The 21,559-nt window shown below is 43.7% G+C and overlaps 2 long non-coding RNA genes across 6 annotated transcripts in view; both read right to left on the bottom strand.

Moving 5' to 3' along the window:
* Positions 1–5,089: 5,089 nt before the first annotated feature.
* Positions 5,090–21,559, bottom strand: part of LOC310663881 — a 67,347-nt gene continuing 50,877 nt past the window's right edge. For 2 of the 4 annotated variants that reach the window (XR_014504621.1, XR_014504622.1), the window contains exon 4: positions 12,057–12,793. This is a non-coding gene — a long non-coding RNA (uncharacterized lncRNA). Of the gene's footprint in view, positions 5,714–6,850; positions 7,162–11,944; positions 12,025–12,056; positions 12,794–21,559 lie in introns of those variants that run through there. The other 2 variants (XR_014504620.1, XR_014504625.1) reach the window with 2 other exon arrangements.
* On the bottom strand, positions 7,170–11,926 carry LOC310663904. 2 transcript variants are annotated; one of them, XR_014504655.1, is made up of 4 exons: positions 11,213–11,926; positions 9,659–9,721; positions 7,998–8,783; positions 7,170–7,687 (listed from the first exon to the last, which is right to left on the bottom strand). It is a non-coding gene; the product is annotated as an uncharacterized lncRNA (long non-coding RNA). The 2 variants fall into 2 exon arrangements; XR_014504654.1 differs by having other exon boundaries at positions 7,170–8,783.

Here is a 21,559-nt window from a genome sequence, read left to right as displayed (position 1 = left end):
TTATGGGAGGCAGAAGAGCTTCAAAACAAGTGGCATGTGATACTTGCCATATTGCTCTTTACTTTTTGCTCGGTGCAGGATGCCAGCTTGTTCCCTCAAATTAAGACAATATGCTTATAGGGATGGTCCTTATTGGCTATCCATCTTCCTTTTTTGTAATCTGGCTCCCATCAAGCTGAAATGAAGCCATTTCTTCTGACTGTGGCTGATTAAACACAGAGTAAACCTAGATCTCTAAGGAGGCTGTAATGATTCTCTGCAGACGTAATGTCACTCCTGCACCTGCAGCTTGCAGCTCTCCCCATTTCCATCGTAAAAAGAAGCATCTGTTACGGAGAAGTGTTATCTCTCTCTCTTCCCCCCACCTCCCTCTCTCTCTTTTATCATCAATGGTTATCTTTCTGTTTGAATACACCTACTCCATTTGGGATAAATTACAGGTCATTGGGAAGGTAATGAATGGCCACTCCGGAAGCACTCAGTTCTGGCAGTGTGTGTGTGAGAGAGAGGAGGGCAGAACGCCTTCTAGGAGAGTGTTATTTATCTCGGTGAAAGTTGAAGACTTGGTGGCCTTTGGAAAACCTTTCCACAGACAACAGATAGGAGTAGAGAGACATCAAAGTTGGGCGCTGGCGAGATACTGACAGAGTTCACTCCCCTCTCTCTCTGCTTCCTGATCAAGTGTTCAGCCGTCACTCATTAGGTTACTTAAAATGGAGAGGAACGAGGAGGCACAGGCATTCCTTCAGTCCAGCCTGAGTTTCTAGACAGTAAATAAAAGCAATGGGTGTCTTGGGAGAGGAACTTTCAAAACTTGCAAAACAATAGACTCCCCCATCCAAGCTTGCAACAAGCATGATCTGAGTCCAAGTCCTCATTCCAGCAAACCAAAAGCACTCAAAGCAGGCCCAGTAGGTGGGATGACTGGAGAGTGTGCATGACATGGGGGGAGTCCCATGGGTTGGAGAGAGGTGTCTGGAGAACCACAATTGGATGTATATCATAGAAGAAATGGAATCTTCCATTGGATCAAAGGGTCTTAGCAGGACACCAGGATTTGTATGGTTATTTACTGTATATACAGTATGCTTGAAGCTGGTTATGTCATTTCATACTTATAAATAGCACTATGAGGTAGAATGAAAAGGGGTGATTGACCCAACATCACCTAGTCAGCTTCAGAGGCTGAGCAGGGGTTTGAAAGCTTGTCTTCCTGCTCCAAGATGGACACTTTGTCCACCATGCCATACTTGATTCAACTCAAGCTGGCATCACTGAGTCAAGTAGGGGGCAAATATGTCCATGTGAATGCAGGATGTCTGCTTATGCAGGATAACTTCCCCTCCTTCTTCTTCCTCTGTATTCTCCCAACACCACTCCCTTATCTGCTTCAAAGGCATGGGGGAAACTTAGAGCTGATATGAGGAATATTGGGGGAAGGAGAGAGAAGGGAAGTTCTGTAACATCTGCTGCATGAACTGTTGCATTCAATCTTGGTTGGATACACAATATACAAGCTTGTGGATACCATAACCATACTCAATACCTACAATTTGTGGCAGCTGCCTCATTCTGATTAATGGTAGGGCCAGCCCTAACATTGATCTGATCACCCTACTTCCAAGTAGAACCCTATGTTCTCTGCCAACAATAAAGCTGCTGTCTCAATAGGTTATCTTCAAGGATCATAATTCATTGTCTATCTAATGCATCACCCTCTGTAAATTCTACTCTTATTTAATACAGTTTCTGCTTGCCCAAAGTCTTAACACTTTCCAGATTACTTGGAGTATTGCAGTAGTACTGTCTTCTCACATTAACTTTCTTGGATGCATTTCTATGCCAATGTTTTTTGTTCAAGCTCTTTCTATATTTGATACTTTCTTAGATTTTGAGGCTTCATTCATAGATTAAAGTTGGTTGGGATTGGTCACAGTTTTTTGACGAATCATTGCACATCACTGTGAAGCAGTGCCCAGAAGTGTCTGACAGAGACAGAGAGAGAGAGAGAGAGAGAGAGAGAGAGAGAGAGTGTGCTGACACCAGTCAGCATCACTGCATCTTACCAAATGTCAATAGCATAAATGTATGAAAAATGTTTTGCTATCAGTTGAGAGGCAAGAACCTCACCACAAAAATTGATCTTTCATCATCATATCTGTTTGCCGCATCAACAGAAATGCATTTGCACAATACATCATCAGCGTTATTGATTTTTTCCCATTTAGAGGCCTTTTCACCAAATGACCACATAGTGAACAAAAGTTCTTCTGAACTATCACATTGGGAATGGTCGATTACATATATGATGATGCGGAGTGGATAGAAGGTAATAAAAGTCACAAAAGGTGTGAACCACCAATTGTAAAGTGTTCAATTTGATTCATACATACAATGTATCTTATGTTGTGGCCTTTGTGGTTCTCTGTGAGATGGAGATGACAAGGAAGGTGTAAACATTTGTGAGACCCTCATCCTGCTCCACCCTGCTCACCAGAAGTGCAGTGGCAGGATCCCTTTATGACAGCCCCCGTGATAGCCATGCCCCTTCTAAGATTATACAATAATCTTATATTTATGTAGTAGTAATAATAATGTTGTTGTTTAGTCGTTTAGTCGTGTCCGACTCTTCATGACCCCATGGACCAGAGTACACCAGGCACTCCTGTCTTCCACTGCCTCCCGCAGTTTGGTCAAACTCATGCTGGTAGCTTCAAGAACACTATCCAACCACCTTGTCTTCTGTCATCCCCTTCTCCTTGTGCCCTCCATCTTTCCCTGAGGTACCACTGTAATTAGGAACGTATTACAACAATCAATGCAGATCTCTGTATGTTACCTTTCAGCTAGATCTACTCTTCTCTGAGTACATACATGGGCAAATGATTCCAAGTGCTCTGATACCATGTTTCAGAAAGACTTAATGTGTTTTCCATGAAGTTCCACTGTACTTAACAGAACTTGCACACCATTCTCTTGAAACTGAAGCATCTTGTGTTTTCAGTTTTCCTATACACTTAGCTTTGCCTCATACAGTGACTAAAAAACTCTGCTTTAATGCTAATTGGGTGGCAATGGGCCTCTGGAGACAGCAACCCTGCTTCAGAAATAGTAATGGGTCTTTGACCCCCTGTGACCCCAAATCGCTAACCACTGTTGCTCCTCAGAGCTAAGACCAAGAGCATGCAGAGGTCTCCATCATCAGCTAGCTCCATGGGCAGCATGGTTGGAAAACTCAGCTCCACAAGCCAAATGCAGCCCTCACAACTTCTTTAACTGGCCCTCACTTCTCCCCCAAGCCCTGAACCTCCATGCCCTAATCAAAGGCTTTTCTCTGGTTGGAATGTATGTTTGAACTATTGCTTGCCTGGAGGAAGGATGGATATAAACCTATAGGTCCTTTTGACTTGAATATAGCCTATTATACAAATATAAGAGTCAGAACCATTGCTCCACCCACTTTTCCCTCTGTTCAAATCCACCTTTTGTCTCTGGCCTTGCCTACCACTGGTTTATGGCCCCCAGAAGGTTAACAATGAAGGAATGTGGCCCTTAGGCTGGGAAAGGTTCCCCATCCCTGATATAAAGTACCAGAGAAACCAGCAGATGTTCAACCTCTTCTGGGTCCACGCTTCCTCCCCCTGTCATCTCCTGCAGGGTAGACCCAGGTGCTTTGCCCAGTAGCCAATTGCTACCTGCCTTTCTGAACTGTAAAGATGTAAACTGAAAGCCAGGACTTTGGATTACTTTGGCAACCTTTCACAAATGATCTTCAAAATGTTGTGAAAACCAAGACAAGGCCCATATGTGGTGACTGCCAAGTAAATAGACATGAGCAGATGTGGACTCATTGTTCTATTTATACAAGATTTGTCTGAGATTACTGGCATTCAGCAGACTTTGATGGCCACAAATTTGGGTGGCTTTAAAGGAGGATTCGGCAAATCCATGGAACATAAAGCTACTAGTCATAATGGCTAAGTTCTATTCCACTGGCAGCGGTGGCTTGACTCTGAATACCAGATGATGGGCTTCCCATTGAGGCACATGGTTGGCCACCATGCAAACAGAATGCAGAAATACATCAGACTTTGACCTGATCAAGCAGGGCTATTCTTACGTTTTTATGAGTGTCAACTTTTCAGCTCACTATTGTGGTCTTTTCAACGTAGCTTGCCTCGATTCGTCTTGTAAATGACCGGTAATATTGATAAGCTATGCAATGGCTTCCATTGCCATAGTGCTAAGAGCTAGGTCTGTGCAGCAGCTATGGCCAAATCCCAGATCCCGAACTGAATTGGATAGATTCTGGTCAAGCCAGGATCTGGGACTCTTAAAGAGGGGGTGGTCGAGCAGTGAGGAGAATGGGGGAGGAGGAGACATAGCTCAGACTACCTGGGTGCGTCATCACTCACCCTCTCAGTCACCCCAATTAAAGACTATGCAAGGGCCCTGATTCATCTGGGTTGTGTTGTTTCAGATTGTCCCTGGTCAGATTAGGGCCCCACATTGGATGGGTGGGGGAGTGCACAAATAAGTCCCTATAAATTTGTCTCCCACACAAATCCCCAGCCTTTAACTTTTTTACACTTGACAACTTTACTCATGAGGATTGTCAGCTGAATGTGCAAATTGTGGGAAATTATAAAACCCCTTCATCTTTTTCATCAGATCTGTGATAATGTGATATTGCATTCACACGTGTGTAAATGGAGGGTGGTGATGATAAAAATATTACTGGGTTCCTCCAAACCCACCAGTTCATGATTTTATGGGTGTCTAAGGATGGCGTTGCCCCTTGAGCTAATAGTCATCAAATATCAAACCCATATGCGTGAATTCAACTCTAAATTAACTAGTGACCAGCTTTCATTTTAATGGATTTTCCTCCTTCTCTTAGTTGTGGTTGGAGAAAAGCAATGGGTGGGGGACCAACAACCCTGGGTCTAAACGAGACTAAATGCCTCCGTGAAACAAAGTATCGGTTAAGCTTTTCAGCAAAGCACTGAAATGTTCAAAGAGCAAAATTCTTTTGACATCCGTGCAATCCCATTGACTTCAATGAAGCAAGAAACAAACATACACACAGAGAAGAGATTTCAGTCTGTGTTGTTGTCAATGTTCTTTATTTGGTGAATAATGTGCAGAAGCCAATTTTTTAAAATATATACTTTTTTAGTGTTGTTGTGCTTCATAGACTTAAGAAAACACCAAGTTCCGTGTTCTCTTTAAAGTGTTCTGGCAATGCATAGTGGGGCTTAAATGGGATCAGGCTTTCTCGTGATGGCGCACAGTAGGTTGGCTAATAGTTTAGTTCCACTCCACAATTTCAAAGGCCTCTGTCAACTCTTTTTTTCCAAGAGAAACTTCCTCGCTTTATTTTTAGAAAACATTGATCAAAGTGCTTTTGAAGACAATATTTCTCAATTCATCAAGAGGAAGAAAGAGTCAAAGAGAAAATAAAGTGTGGACCGTTAGCAACAGGAACTTAAATAAGACATCACGAAAGGGTTGCCTGGTTGGATCAGTTGGAGGTCTTAATGGGCCAGTGTTGGGCTGGAAGGCAGCTGTGCCTGGTGTCCATTGGGACTGGTAAGGTGGAAGACAGGAAGCCCAAGGTGGTGCCAAGGCCAATGACAGGCAGAGCCAACTGAGACTATCTTTGTCCCCATCCTTCTTCCTGCTGTGTTCTACAAGGAAGACAACATTGAGACTAAGGGGGGAAAGAAAATTGACACTTAGCATCACACTCTGGACTCGTTGTAAATAAGAAGGGAGAAAGGTTGGGGTTCGTTGAGGTTTAGGGGGCAACCCTATAGTTTCCCTAATAGTGCTTCCCAAATGAGGGCCCCCCAGGACATTCTAAGGGGGCCACAGGAGGAAAATGCATTAATGAAGGGCCACAGCAAGAGTCTAGTGGGCCACAGAGGGAAGTGAGAAGTGAAGGGGGGAAATCCTGATTGGCTGGCTATCCACTTGGCCATTCACAAGCAGGTAAGGGGGCAGCCCACCAGGGCCTAGCGCTCCTTTTTGCCATGTGCATTTTGTTGGAGCAGTCCTGGTTTGTTTCTGGTGGGAGAGGGTGATTGCTGAGGCTCCTGTTTTGACCAGCAGAGCCTGTGATCCAGAACCCCCAGGTCAAGTAAGTGTAGTGGTGAGGTGGCAATGGGGAGGGCTGGGCAAGCTACAGCTGCTTGTTTCTGCCACCAGTGCTGGGCCCATTGGCAACCTCACCCTGGCTCTGCAAGGTGCAGAGTGCGATCCACCCCAGCACCTAATGGATCAGGGCCTTTGGATGTTACTGAGGGGCACAGGGCCTGTTGGCAGTGATGGCCCAGCTATTTTGTTTCTAAACATGGAGGTTTCTTTGCTAGCTACTATAGCTGGTAAAGGGCCAATCTGCTCCCTAGAAATGCACATAATCCTGTTGAAATATACTTCAATGATTCGTAAGTTTCCTGTATCCAAATCCATCACAACTGGAAAGAGATGCAAAATTTGGATTTTTGTTCTTTTCCCTAGCAGAACACTCCCTGCTTCATGTATAGCCTTCTCTCCTTTCACCGCCACTCTTCTCATTCAACGCCTCTTCTATCTTCCCTGTCCACCCAACTTCTTTGCCTCATGCTTATCAAAAGAAATTTCTCTAAAGAGTCCATTTGCTATCTTACTTCCGAATCATGCCATTGTCAGCATTAAACCAACAAAGCTCAATAGGTTACAATATAATCCATTTATAGTGGGGTATTATCATGCAAATAATTCAAGGTGTCTAACAATCAACTAAAAGGGGGATGGATGGATAACACCCCCCATTGGAACCACATAGAAAAGAAACCTTGAAATTTACTTTTCAAATCAGTAATGCAGCTTTTCTGCTCTTTTGAGACACGGAGATGGTTGTGGGTTGAGGATCCACAGAAGTAACACCCTCTAGCAATGCTATGGTAGCTGGACAGGGATGTGGGGAAGAATTGGATTCCACTTACATTGAAAGGTGAAAATTCATATTTTCCCAAAACAATACACAAATTGAAAAACAGTTATCCTCCGAAATGCACAGTCTTCTAGATCGTGCAATGCAGTCTCCAGCCACGTTATGTGCACAAAAATCCGTATAGAGAAACGTGTGCATAAAATGCATATATTAGTGAAAATTGCCTGCAAAAATGAAACATATTAATTCAAAATTGCTGTGCAAAAATGTATGTATTATGAAACTTTGCATGAAAATATGTATAACTTATGAGAAACTTATACCAATTTTATTTTTTAAAAAAATCATAAAGTGATGTGCAAGTGTGGAGAAATGAACCTAAGGCTGGAAAAAATGAGAAACTGAGGACACATTCACACCATACATTTAAAGCACTATAGCACCACTTTAAGCAGCAAAGGCTTGCCCCAGAGAATCCTGGGAACCATGATCTGTTAAAGGTGCTAGGAGTTGTTAGGAGATCCCTATTCCCCTCACAGAGCCACAATTCCAATAGTTCCCTTTAAATATGGATTGATTGTTAAGCCACTCTGAGAAGTGTTGCTCTGTGAGAGGACTAGGGGTCACCTGACAACTTTCAGCACCCTTAGCAAACTACAGTTGCCAGAATGTGGACTCAGTCATATGCGCTTTTAGTTGCAGTCTGATCCAGTGCTATGACAGAAACTAAAATTGACATCTTCACCCAACCTTAAGCCCTATCCATTCTTAAGGAAATCAGCCCTGAGTGCTCACTGGATGGACAGATCCTGAAGCTGAGGCTCCAATACTTTGGCCACCTCATGAGAACAGAAGACTCCCTGGAAAAGACCCTGATGTTGGGAAAGATGGAGGGCACAAGAAGAAGGGGACGACAGAGGACGAGACGGTTGGACAGTGTTCTCGAAGCTACCAGCATGAGTTTGACCGAGCTGCGGCAGGCAGTGGAAGACAGGAGTGCCTGGTGCGCTCTGGTCCATGGGGTCACGAAGAGTCAGACACGACTAAATGACTAAACAACAACAAGCCCAAGCATCTTTTAAAGCAAGGAGCTCCTGAGGCAAAGGACAAGATGGTGACCTCCTAATTTCAGATGAAGAAGCTGAGTGGACTGGCAGCTGAATCTTACTTCAGTGCAGCGAGACAGTTTAGTGAGTATATAACAGGCCTGCACATAGCTTTGGTCTCCAACAGAAAGTGTTTCCTAGGAGGCTCAGGAGGATCAGGTGTAGTGAACATTGCCACCCGAGGCAATTGCTTCACTCTGCCTAATGATAGGCCCGGCCCTGTTAGGACACATTCCCAGCCAACCTGATTAGCTGGACTTTTATATATGGAGTATTCAGAATATGCAGTGGGATATTAAAAGGAACCAAGGAAGCAGTGGGAAGGGAAGTTGACGCTCAATGTATTGTTTAATTGGCTAATGTATAAATGTGGAAAATGTGTAATAGAAATATTAATAAAAAATGATTTTTTAAAAAATGATTAGCCAGATTTTTAGTACTCAAGCTTAAACCAGAAAAGAAAGTGGGAATGTTTTGACCCTTTTTAGATTGGATGAAATTTGATTGTGTTTTGATGGGGGTGGCTGGCTCGACTGCTTTTCTTCCACACACATATGCATACACAGCATCAAACCCACAAGCTGAAGGAAAGCACATCTATAAACAAGAAAAGCTAATTTTACAAGCTGGATGGGTCCGTGTGTATCTCACCTGCCTCCCCCACCCCCATCTGAATCCCATCTTCCTTGCTGAGCTGCAACTTGGAGAGAGTTGTTTTTTTACGGCGGAGTTGTAAAAACCTGGAAAACAGGAGAGTTTATGGTGGAACCACTAGCAGACCTTTAACTATAGCAGTATTCATGGTTACCACTACAAGGAAGGTATTATGTTGGGAGGGTAGTAAAGTTAAACCTGCCCTCGGGGCATTCTGAAATGTTAACGGCTCGTGCATACACTTAGGTTTTCAGAGCACAGGTGTGTGTCGTGGAAGAGGAGGGTGCCTAGAACAAAGCCGCCACCAGATTGTTTTTTTGTTGTGTTGTGTTTTTAATGTTTTGCTCTGCGCTGGTGGAAACATTTCTCTACTTGTGAACAACTACATTTGATTAAAAGCTGTCAGATTTATCTACTTAGGAAGAGGGAAGAAATATGTGCTTCCCCCTAGAAAGGAAATCAATGTGTCTCTTTGATAGATGCCGACTTGGAAAGCAGGGTGAGTGTCCCTTTAAATGGCCAAGGAAGCGAGCTGGCCAGACACTACCATTAGCCAGGGACATAATTGTAGTGGAGGAAAGCTGGTCTTTATATCGCATAATCCATGTTTACAGAATTGCTTTCTGAGGGCAAGGCAATGAGACTATTCCAAAGGAAGGAATTGGTGATGGGAGGAGGCAGGATAGAGGGACCAATCAGGGAGGTGCATGTGCAGAATGGACCTTCTGAGGAAAGCTTCTGATTGGCTGATCCAGGTTCCATTAGGGCCTTCCCCTAGGGGATGGATTGTTCAGCGGCCTGTAATTTACTGATCCAACCAGTAAAACTAGAGTTCTCGTATGTAGCCAGCATCAATGTACTGGCAGCCAGTAAACTCTGCCTTGCTCCATTATTCCATTGATCAGTTTTTAGCGAGAGAGGTTATCAAATCCACAGGCTGCCTTGCATCTCCCATACCCACCCAGTTTCCTCTGTACCAATATTCCCATGTATGATGTACTGATCGTTTGCGCCTTGACCCAATCTAGAAAAGAAATAAAAAATCTTTTGAAATAAAGATCACTGTAATAATGTCAGGGCCTTATTTAATTCGATGGTTTTTGTCTTCTAGGGCACAGTGCTACAACACCCCCTCCTCACCTCCAAAATCCTCTGTTCCATCATGAGGACTTGAAACTTCCTTGAGGCGTGCTATCACTACAAATTTGAACGTGGCTGCGCCAGTTAATTTAAATGACGTGACAGAAAGGCTCAGCAACCTTCCAGAAAGTGAAAAAGTTATCAAGTATCTCCATTTGTATTAATAGCCTCCCCATCTCTTTATGCAGAATGCAGCAGCTAGACTGGTGGCCGCTGAGTGGCCGCCGAGACCACATAACTCTGGTCCTGCAAGACCTACAATGACTCCCAGTACATTTCCGAGCACAATTCAAAATGTGGGTTCTGACCTTTAAAGCTCTAAATGGCGTCTCTACCACCATCTTACAGCCTGGACACTGAGGTCCAGCTCCGAGGGTCTTCTAGCAGTTCCCTCCCTGTAAGAAGAGAGGTTACAGGGAAGCAGGCAGAGGGCCTTCTTGGTAGTGGCACCCATCCTGTGGAATGCCCTCCCATCAGATGTCAAGGAAATAAACAACTGAAGGCAGTCCTGTTTAGGGAAGTTTTTAATGTTTGATGTTTCATTGTATTTTTAATATTCTGTTGGGAGATGATTATTATTATTATTATTATTATTATTATTATTATTATTCAGTGACAGATAGAAATCAAGCACAGCTGTCCTACTGCATTTATGCCCTCACTGCCCATTGCCCCTGATGCCACACATATTACATACTGAAATACTTTTCTTCTTATTTCGCTTGCGCACCATCACAGATAGTGTCGGCTTTTTGATTAGAAGAAGGTACAAGCAATCTTATTTATGAGAATTAATCTCTCCGACATCATAAAAGCCAGGAATACACTATATGTTTTATAATGAATTTGGGCTTTAAAAAAGAAGAAAAGAAAAGAAACTTTCTAGCCCCAGCTCAGGAAGTCAACATTGTGTTAACATTTCTTGCAATACATAAATGGTGCCAAAACCTATTACAGTTGTAGTAAATTTTGATTACTGGAGTTGTTTGTGACTTTATGTCTAGAAGATAAAGATAATATTGAGAATCGCCTCCTTCTTTTTCATATATAAATTACTTCCATAAAATACTATGTTTTGAAAACAGAGAGAGATGGTTTTATTGCTAGGCTGGAGTAGACTTGACAGTAAAGTTGCAATCCTTGGGAGTAAGCCCAGCTGAACACAGACAGGTTTACTTCTGAGTAAACATGCACAGAATTGCATTTTAATGCTACAGTCCTAAGCACACTTAATGTGAGTAAGCCCTACTAAAGCAACAATCCTGAGTAAACATGCAAAGGAGGAGTGTACTATACATGTGCCAAAATGAGCAACTACAAATCTAGTTTCTCTATCCTTTCCTCCTCCAGATCATCTAGTTCAGCCTTCACCAACCTGGTGTCTTCCATAAGTTTTTGATCCCATCAGTGCCAGCCAGAGTGATGGGAGTTGTAGTCCAAAGCATCTAGAGGGCACTAGGGTGGAGAAGGCTCATCTAGTATGATTTGCCACATGCTTTTCACATTTCTCCAACTCTGCTCCAAGCCATTAGCTGGTGGGTGCGGGGTGGGTGGCATGAAAAGGGGCAGAGACAGAGAAATAAGGGTCACTGTGACCAGGATCCATGCATAATAATGAAGTGATCACAATCCTGAGCAGGCTTTTTAAAAGGACTAACCAAATTCAGAAAAGATAAGCTCTCCCAATGGCTCTTCACTAAACTGAACCGACATGAGCCTATACTACCAAGGAACACGTTAGGCACAAACATCCAGTGGTCAGCATGTGGCTCTTCACATTTGTCAAACATTCTATTATTATGGGAGCCCAGATCTCTGGAGACACGTGTTAAAAGGTAAAGGTAGCCCCGACCCTTAAGTCCAGTCGCAGACGACTCTGGGGTTGCACGCTCATCTCGCTCTATAGGCTAAGGGAGCTAGCGTTTGTCCGCAGACAGCTTCCGGGTCATGTGGCCAGCATGACTAAGCCACTTCTGGCAAACCAGAGCAGCGCACGGAAACGCTGTTTACCTTCCCGCCAGAGCAGTACCTATTTATCTACTTGTACTTTGACTTGCTTTCGAACTGCTAGGTTGGCAGGAGCCAGGACTGAGCAATGGGAGCTCACCCCATCGTGGGGATTCGAAGCGCCGACCTTCCGATTGGCAAGCCCTAGGCTCTGTGGTTTGGACCACAGCGCCACCCATGCTGAAAAGGTTAAATAAAGAAGAAAAGAATGAATGAATACAGCATAATAAAGAATAAGAGCCATTGTTGCACACGGTGTAAATTTATTTGTTAATAAATAAGGTCTCTGCAAGCAATCATTTGAGACCTCCAGCAAGAGAAATTTGTCCCTTCCCTGGGTGGGAAAGAGAGAGGAGAAAAAGTCCTGGGGAGAGGGAGGGTGGAGGGAGACTAGGTTAGCAAAAAGAAAAATGGTATATTTAGGTCCGGCTCCATTTTTTGCTTCCTGCTCTTACCAATAGATTACCTCTGAGGGAATGCAGCTCTCAACAGAAATTCCCCCCTCCCTTGCCCATGATTTAAGTCAGGATCATGGAGCCTGGAGTGGAGACTTTCTGGATGCCAAACATATGTTCTGCCTTTGGGATATGGCCCCTTCCTAATTTTGGCACCCCGTCAGAGTTACCTAGATCACCTATATATGTTTGAGCCATTGTGGATACTTTAGGAATTGCTCCTCTGTGCAATGTCAGGAGGTCATTCTAGGCTAGGAGGGTTTAATAAATAACTATGGCACTGTGCTGCTCTCTGCAAATGTTCAAAATTCTTCCTCCCTGCACCCTCCCTGGAAACTTGTCCACAGTTTCCAAAAACATGAGATTCTTGAAGCTGGCAATGAATGGCAAACTAAGTTGGTCCTCAGAAGTTTCCTGATGCGCTGCAAGCGTCTGCATCCGTCGTCAATTGTTCCAGCTTTTCCGTATATCTGGAAAGCACGACAACAGCATTTCTGCAGGATGGCGGGGTGGGGGAATAAAAGGAAGATTGATAAAGCAAAGCAATTGGAGTTATTTCCTATGCATGAAATTGATTAAATGCTTCACTAAATGGCTTATAAATTTGCCTCTCATATTTCTGTCACCCACTGAAAAAGATTACAGTGAGCCCGTCGATGACCGTGTTGTATACAATACCAAATTACAAAGGGTTGTAAAAACTAATGTTTTGTTTAAAGTTTTGAGCAGGACCATATGCCTTCAGTGACCTTGAGTAAGCTATTCTAATTCAAAACATTTTATCCACAAAAAGTGGATAAAAGGGAGGGGGGGTGAAAAACAGAAGAGTGCAGAATCCATCTGCATAATAAACCCCAAACCCGTGTGGTTTAGTCACCGCGTAGAACTTTTCTGAACTTCTTACAGAGGAAGGAATGTTGGGCATTTGCACATTTATCGCATATCATGGAGACAGCACTTGAGAACTATGTGGAAGGGCCCTGGATCAGTGGCAAAGCATCTGCTGTGCATGAAGGTCCTCGCAATTCAGGTAGAGCTGGGAGTGTCCTCATAAAAAGTTTCCTATCTGCCTAAATTTTCTGCAAGGAAGGGCCATCCCTTCCAGCCCATCTTCCAACTCAATTCAAAGTGAGATGCCCCACCTGGAGCACTGTGTCCAGTTCTGGGCACCACAGTTTAAGAAAGGTGGTGGTGGTGATTGACAAGCTGGAACGTGTGCAGAGGAGGGCAACCAAGATGGACAAGGGTCTGGAAACCAAGCCTTATGAGGAATGGTTGAGGGAATTAGGTATCTTTGACCTAGAGAAGATCTAGAGGTGATACAATAGGCATCTTCTTATATCTGAAGGGCTCTCACAAGGGCTTCTTTCCTGTTACTCAAGTGGATAAGATTATTATTATTATTATCATTATCATTATTATTATTAGTTTATACCCACCCATCTGTCTGGGTTTCCCCAGGCCCGAACCAATGATAAGAAGGAGATTCTGAGTAAACATTAGGAAGAACTTTTTAGTGGCAAGAGCTGTTCAACAGTGAAATGGACTACCTTGGAAGGTGACAGACACTCCTTCATTGGAGGTTTTTAAACAGAGGTTTAATGGCCATCTGTCAGAGATTCTTTAGCTGTGGTTCCTGCATTGCAAGACGTTTGACTAGATGACCTTGGTGTCTCTTCCAACTCTACAATTCTATTGCTCTACACTGAGGATTGTCTCTTCCTATGTGTACTTACCTGGACCTAGAGATCATACTCCAAAGCCCTTCTTGGGTGCACCCAGCAAGCAAAGTGTGAGGGGTAACTATTGGAGAAATCCCTTTCAGTGTTAGCCCCCTGGCTGTGAAATATTCTCCCTGGCACCCACTTTGTGGTCTTTTCAGTACCAGGTTGAAAGCCTGTTGTTTTGTTTATTTCTCAGGGTCTTTTAAACTCTTCATCTTCCAAACATTGTTTAATGCAGGTCTTGGTGTTGCTGAATTAACTCACCATGAGTGCCTAGGCTCCGTATTTGCCTGTTCCTTTGAGGGTGGAATCTCTTTATATCAGAGAAGGGGACCCTCAGGCTTTGAGGCCAAATGGGGTCCCTGCAAGCCTTTCTATCTGACCATTGGAACTCCCTACAGCTCATTTCCACAGGCCACACTCCTCAGTAAAGATGGGGGAGAAAATCAATTCAGTTTACATTAAAAGGAGAAACTACCAAATGCATTGAAACAAAATGCAATACCGAAACAATATCCTCCACTATTCAAAGTTCACTGAATTTTGCGAGGCAGATCTCCAACCATGTGCATAAATGGGGGGGGGGGATATTGCTTGCAGAAATGTGTCTGTAAGTCAAAAGTGCATACAAAATCTGAAGGTTAGGAAAAATTCTCTCTAAAATGCTGACAAATTTTCATTTTCATGAGGAGAGAGAGAGTCTCCCAGAAGATGGCCACCATAGACCCAGGGCAACAGGTGTCTATGGAGACTGTTGGAGTGGGAGGCAGGGAGCCAAAAGTAGGTGGAGCCAGAGCTGATGACAGGCAGAGCCAACTAATTCTAGTTTTGTCCCCATCCTCCTGCCTGTTGAGTTCTACAAGAGACATTACTAAAACAGAAGAGGAACCTATCAGACAGCGCTATCCTCTGCCCTGATTGTAAGTAGGAAGGCAGGCAGGTGGGGGCGGGGCTGAGAACAAGCTTAGGTTAGTGGGCAGTGCCCCATTTGCTATAATGGGCCACCATCCACTGCCAGGAGGGTCTTGTTCCACAAGGTGGGAGTGCTACTGCCTTTTCCCAATGTTGCTTTTAGCTGCTTTTCCTGCATCCAGATCTGTTGCCTGACTTTATCCCTAAGGCAGAGAAAGAGAGTGCTTTTGGTAGGGGCAGACCAGGTACATCTATTCTACTGTTCTCCTCTGCATATGCTCTCTGTCTGGGAAGGAGGGCAATGTCCCAGGATGAGGCCAGGTGCTTCTTCTTCAGGGGTCAGTTTCAGACACTTCCACCCACAACAATCTGGCCCCCAGGTATCTAATACAATATCCTTCTAAGTCCCATTTTATATATGCCCTATATAGTGTCAATACTAGAAGATGACTTTTTCCAGTTACCACCCTATGCAGGGTGCAGTGCCAAAGCCAACTGATCCCAGTGTTCTTCCCTGGTTTCCCCAGTTGTGGAATGCCCTCCCCAGCAAGGTGTGCCTGTCTCCATCATCATTAACTTTCAGGAGGAATTTGAAAACATTCCCGTTCACGCTTGCACTTGGTGACTGTTCTGGCCAGCCCCGTGACCACTGCATGGAATAATGTGTGTGTGGGGGGGGTTAACAGAAACTGCTTTTAGATGCTTTTAATTGCAATAGTTTTTTTGAATGTTTTAAATGTTTTAGAATGTTTTTGCTTTTTTGTTGTTTTTAACTTGTGTTTCTGTTTGCTGCCCTGGGCTCTTTGTGGAGGAAGAGCCGGGTATTAAATAAATAAATGAGATCTACACGGGGCAGGAGGTCTTTCAGAGTCCTTTGACATTAAGCAGGCAGCCTCACTAAGTGGTTTTAGATGCAAGCCAACCCAGAACATATAATTCAGTTACCTATCTTGGTTCTAAAAGTTTTACTGATTTTATCTGTGCTTTAATTATAATTGTCTTGCTTATATTTGTTTTTTTTAATAGTTTTGTGGCTTTTAGCTGTGTCTTATCTGCAGTTTTATTGTGTACACAGCTTAGAGCGCTGTTTGATTAGGGAGTTTATAAATCTTTCTAAATCAGAATAAATAAATAAAGCATAGCCTGTTACAAACAAACAAAAATCAGATGTGGTCCAAAGGGGCCCAGATTCTGCACTCAAATAAGCAATGTGTAGATCTAACACGGTACAGAAAATAACCCCCCACTTCAACCAATAACATCCATAAGTCTTAAGAACATGTGCAGCTGAAGGTAACATGATACCCATCACGAATCAGGACTAAATTCTCTCCCCCACCTCCTTAGAAGAATTCCACATTTGCTGTCCATATTCCAGCAGGCTCTTGGGTTCAGGAACAAAAAGGGGGATTCTCTTCCTCCCTCCCCCGCCCCCAATGACTACTTTTGTTTTCTTTGAGATGGAGCTGTAAGCAGGAGAATTTAAGAGATGCCAGTCATCAGGATGTGACACCGACTCAACGACTTCAAGTGTTTTAACTGACATAATTAATATTTTTAAGGGAGCCACTGACATCATAAGCTCTGTACACAGTCTTTACCTTTTCAACAGGCACAGTTAATGCTCTGTGACAAAGTATATTATTTCTTGCCTGTAATCCATTCATGAAAAGGTCAATCTCTTACCATTATTTTGTCAACGGAGAAGTGTTACCTTTAGGCAACAAGTTAATTTTCAAATTAAAGAAGAAGGAGTTCTTAAACTGTTGGATTTTTTTTTAAAAAAAAAGCAACAACCCACAACCCTGCTTGTTATTTAATGAACAGTCCTAGGTCGGTGCAGGATTTATGTTTAAGGAAAGCATGTGTTAGGAATATGCAAGAGAAATACACTTTTAAATGCTCAGACGATTTTTTAAAATCTATGGGTGTGGGGAGAAAGCCTTTGAAGAAGTCTCTTAGCTCTAAAGCAAACAGCCTTTATTTAAAACTCCTACTGAGCCCCCCCCATCCCACCTCCCACCCCAAGTTCTTTGATTATTCAGACCTTGGCCACACTGATATTATTACTAGTTTTAGTTTTTTTACTTTTATTTATATCAAAGGTGAGGAACATTTTTCAGCCTAGGGGCCACATTCCCTTGCTGACAATGTTTCAGGAGCCACATGCCAGTGGTGTGCAGAATAAAAGGCAAAAATGGGTGGGACAGAGGAAAAGTGACAATTGTGACTCTTAGCTTTGTATAGTAGGACACACACACACATATTCCCACCTTCATCCAGGTAGAACTAGGATATGTCTGGGGAGGACCCCAAGAGAGAAACAGAGAGACCTGGAGGGCCATATTTGACCCCCTGGGGCTGAGGTTTACCAACTCTGGTTTATACAACTAACACAGCCCTAACCTAACAATGACTCCCTTAAACCAGTAACCTCTATAAGTCTGTAGAACATGTGCAGCAGGAAGTAACATGACACCCAATGTCATGAGTCAACATGCATTGGTTTTGTTCATTTTCAATCGACAGGGGTGCCAGAAACAAAATTCCCTTAGGTTCTCCTAGGCAGAGAGTGAGATCATAGACTTACCTTATAGCCTGGTAATTTTGGGGGGAGTCGCCGTCTCCCCAAGAGCGTTTGCCAACAGTGCATGTATGATGGCCACACTTTATTACAAATCTCTGTGTACAGCCATCAGGGCTATAAGATTGACCAGGAGGGAGGGAGGCGCTAAATTCTGCAGCATCAATCTTTGTGCAGTGATAGAACACAGGAAACAATATTTCAGAATCTACAAACCACGTCTCATGATACGGACATATGTCTGTGTAGCCAATACTGAGCTAAATGGAGCAATGGTCTTGACTTGGTAGAAGGTAACTTCCTAAATTACTAGGTTTATTTTATTTGTTCAAATATTTATCAACTGCATTTTCATAGGAAATACAAGAAGGCAGTGTATTACAAAAATTCCACAAAACTGCAATAATATCAGTAAGAACTGGTTGGTAAAGAAAAGAAGAAAAACTGGTTGGTAAAGAAAAGATTGTGGGTCAAAGACCAGTCTGAAAAAATACATTTTTTTAAAGAAAGCAGGGATGACTCCTGCCAGCTTTCTATTGACAAGGAGTTCCAAAGGCACACTAAAGGCTCAGCTCTTGGTAAAGGTCAACTAACCCTCAGGGACATGGGGGACCGCCCAAAGTGCCCCTTCAGAGAGTCTCAGCAATTGAGGTGGAGCATAAAGAATCAGGTGGTCCTTAAGCTAATTTGGTCCCAAGTTGTTCAGGGCTCTGTGAATTAACACAGCAACCTTGAGCCTGCCCTGGTTCCTAATCCCCAAGAGTTGCAGTTATATTCAGACTTGGACGCCGCAAGTTACACAGTGCTGGATCAACACCCAACACTTCACCCAACTGCCATGTCCGTCATTTCCCTTTGCTGCCACTGTGACCTGTAGGGTTAGACATTCATCCAGGTGCTTGAAGAGTTAAGCCCTCCTCTTGTGGCGAGCTGGACCGCCCCAGATCCCACGTTCAAAGTGCCCCAGAAGCCTTGCGCCATCTTCATCCAATAACTTGTCTTGTAATTGCTTTACTGATTGCTCATGTCATCGTGTTTTAGTATATATAGCTCACCCCTCTTCGCCCTCCCCTCGCGCTCTCACACAGCCGCCAACAAGCCAGGGGAGCCATTCTTTATTCATTGTAACTCCCCAACTGCCCTGTGTCAGGTTGCGCTCCAGGCCCCTCTGATAAACATCAGCAGATGATTGGACACACACATTCTTAACATGGCTGACCCATGGCATCTTAGGAGGCAACAGGGAACCTGTCATTATGTGTACAATGCTCTTCTTTCTTTCTAGCCTTATCTTTCCCCAGATGAGGCCGAGATTCTTATTAACTCATTAATGACTGAAGATGTCAGTAAAGACAGCAGTGGCAGAGAAGGCAAAGAGGGCTTGCCTTGCTTATTTTAAGTCGGGTTGTAATTAGCAAAGTGTTAACTTCTCTCAAATTGGACAGCTGAAATCATGTGAATTTTTATTATTTTTTTAAGAGCAGTTTGCAAGGACCCAGCGTGGAGCAAACAGGGATATAGTTTGCCTGCTCCATCCTGTTTGTTAAGGAAAAGGGTGAAACAAAATATGCAAGGGGAGATTGCAACCTTTTTTAGGGGGTGAGGAAAGAGAGAACACTAGCATATCAAGCTGTGCATAGCTGGCTGGCAAGTTTTACCAGAAGGCTATTGAGACTAAATTCTTTCTTTATCTTACTGTCCCAGGAATCTAAAATCTTACATAACATTCTATAGCAAATTGTTTGCTCTAAACCTCTTCCGTTTGCTTCCAAGCCTGAAGTTGGAATGTCCCATGGACAGTTTCTTGTTTACTTCCTCTCTCTTCTTCTTATTTATGTGTTTAGTTTTCTTTCCTCTGATCAACACCTTGGAGTTGCCAATGGAGCAACCCTGGAGAAAAGTGGTAGGAAAGCAGCTGCCATCTTAAAGCTGCCATTTCATAAATTATTACTACTCGCCATAGATCCTATTAGGCTGCAGTCCTAACCTCTGGCCAGCACTGGCAGGGCTTTGATGGCAAATGCCATAATTTCACTATGCTCTATATCAAGAGGTCCTTTTTGTCAGGCCTGAATTTCCCACCATCCAACTTCACTGTTGGATTCTAGTGCTCTTCCCTCAGTGTTCTTTCATTCTTCAGAATGATGCTGGGCGCCAGTCCTCAGTGGCTGACTCACCTCCTTTCACTCTGATTGGCTCCAATCAGCACAAAGGGTGAGAAGACTAATTCTCAGTCGCTAAAGCCCTCTCCTTTCATGATGATTGGGCAGCTCTTGCAAGCTTGAGACAAGGACCCTGCTGCAGAAATAGTAATGGATCTTTGACCCACCCTGCCACAACTCCGGACAAGCACACCTCTCCTCCTGACCCAGAGACCACCTGTTCCATGAGTTCTACCATTGCAGAAGCATCTTGCTGACCTTGCATGTATTTTTATATAAGCATTCACTGTTTAAAGAGAACTAGGAGCCCATAATCAAGTCAACGGTGGAAGAGCGGAGGGAGAATTCTGATGTCAACGTGAAGAAAGGTACAGAAGCTACTGGAAGATACAGTAAAGAAGCCCATGACAAGTCATGATAAATGGGTCGTTATAAAATTCATGTTTAGGCCGCACCGGTCTGGGGATAATGCCATTCGTCATGGCAACACAAGGGCACTAATGAGCCCTCATTGCATATTCATGGCTGTGGAGTCTGTGTGTGTGTGTGTGACTCTCTGTTCCCCCCCTCCCCATCCTAAACCAATGCCTAGTAAATATCCTCTACCTCTAAGCTGAAACTCGGCGTTGACTCTCTCTTATTTGTGATGTTGCAGCAATTATACTGTAAAAGTGCTGCCCAAGATTGATTGCTTGGATCTGTGGTTCAATTGTAAATTAGAAATACACATCCTCCCTGGGGATCCACAGCCCCCTATTTGTGATTAAGAAAAAAGCCCCATAATAGACTAATAGCCAAAGTTCCCTCTCTTTTACTTTCAGGCAATTAGCTTGATGAAATGGCCTCTTTCTGTGCGCGCTAGAAGTGTAAACCGATATCATAATGAAGTATATGATGTTTATTCTATTATTTTCACCTTCTTGTGTATGGGGAACGAGGCGATGCGGGGGGGGGGGGGACAGGGAGAGAGAATGCATAAGTAATGGGCTGCTTTGTGTGGTGACTTTACTAAGAGTAAAGCAAAGATCTTCCTGAAAGAGGCAGGGAGCCTTGCTGTGGGTCTTTAAATTAAGCCAGTGAGGGTGTAGGCTTCCACTCAGAGACCCTATGCTCTGCTCCAGGAATCCTGTTCTTTTATTTTTGGAGGAAAGGGTTGAAGGGAGACCTGGAAATTGAAAACACATCCTTCAAAGAACTTTGCATTAGCTAAACTGGCAGTTCTTCCTGCATGAGATGGGCCTCCAAGAGAAAACCCTAGAGGGGGGAGATTTGAGAGGGCCCTGGCATCATCTGGCAGCACCCATCATAACAATGTCAAAAGAGTCTGCTGGATCAGGCTAGTAGCTCATCTAGTCCAACATCCTGTTCTCACAGTGGCCAACCAGATGTCTTTAGGAAATCCACAAGCAGGAACTGAGCATGAGAGCATAGTCACCATCCCTCCTGTAGTTTCCAGAAACTCGGCTGAGGTTGTCAGTGGGTCTGGTTTGGCTTACCTGGCTCAAAGCAGTTCTGAGTGGCCAGCAATAGGCACATAGGTTCAGGAAGTTATAAGGGTGGCTAAATCTGGCTACATGACACATCTTCCTGGTCAGGGGGTGGGGCAATTGAGGAAAAGGCAAGAAAAGCCTTGTCAGGGGCCTGACTGCTGGGACTGGAAATTACCAGAAGATGCTGGTTGCTGGCACCAGCCTTGCTAGGGAGTTCTGAAGAGTGGTGAGATGTGGAGAAAAATCTTCCATTGTCTGCACTGAGCAGACAAGGACAGCAAATTAAAATGCACATGGCAACTGTTTGTTAAGGGTTGTTATGGGTTGTTAGGAGACCCTTATTCCCCACACAAAGTTACAGTTTTCACAGTGGGTTAAAAATCAACCC

Source organism: Podarcis tiliguerta (assembly GCF_965153285.1).
Source record: "Podarcis tiliguerta genome assembly, chromosome: 14".
Taxonomy (NCBI): domain Eukaryota; kingdom Metazoa; phylum Chordata; class Lepidosauria; order Squamata; family Lacertidae; genus Podarcis; species Podarcis tiliguerta.
The sequence above is the reverse complement of the archived record's forward strand: the minus strand, read 5'-3'. Positions and strand labels throughout refer to the sequence as shown.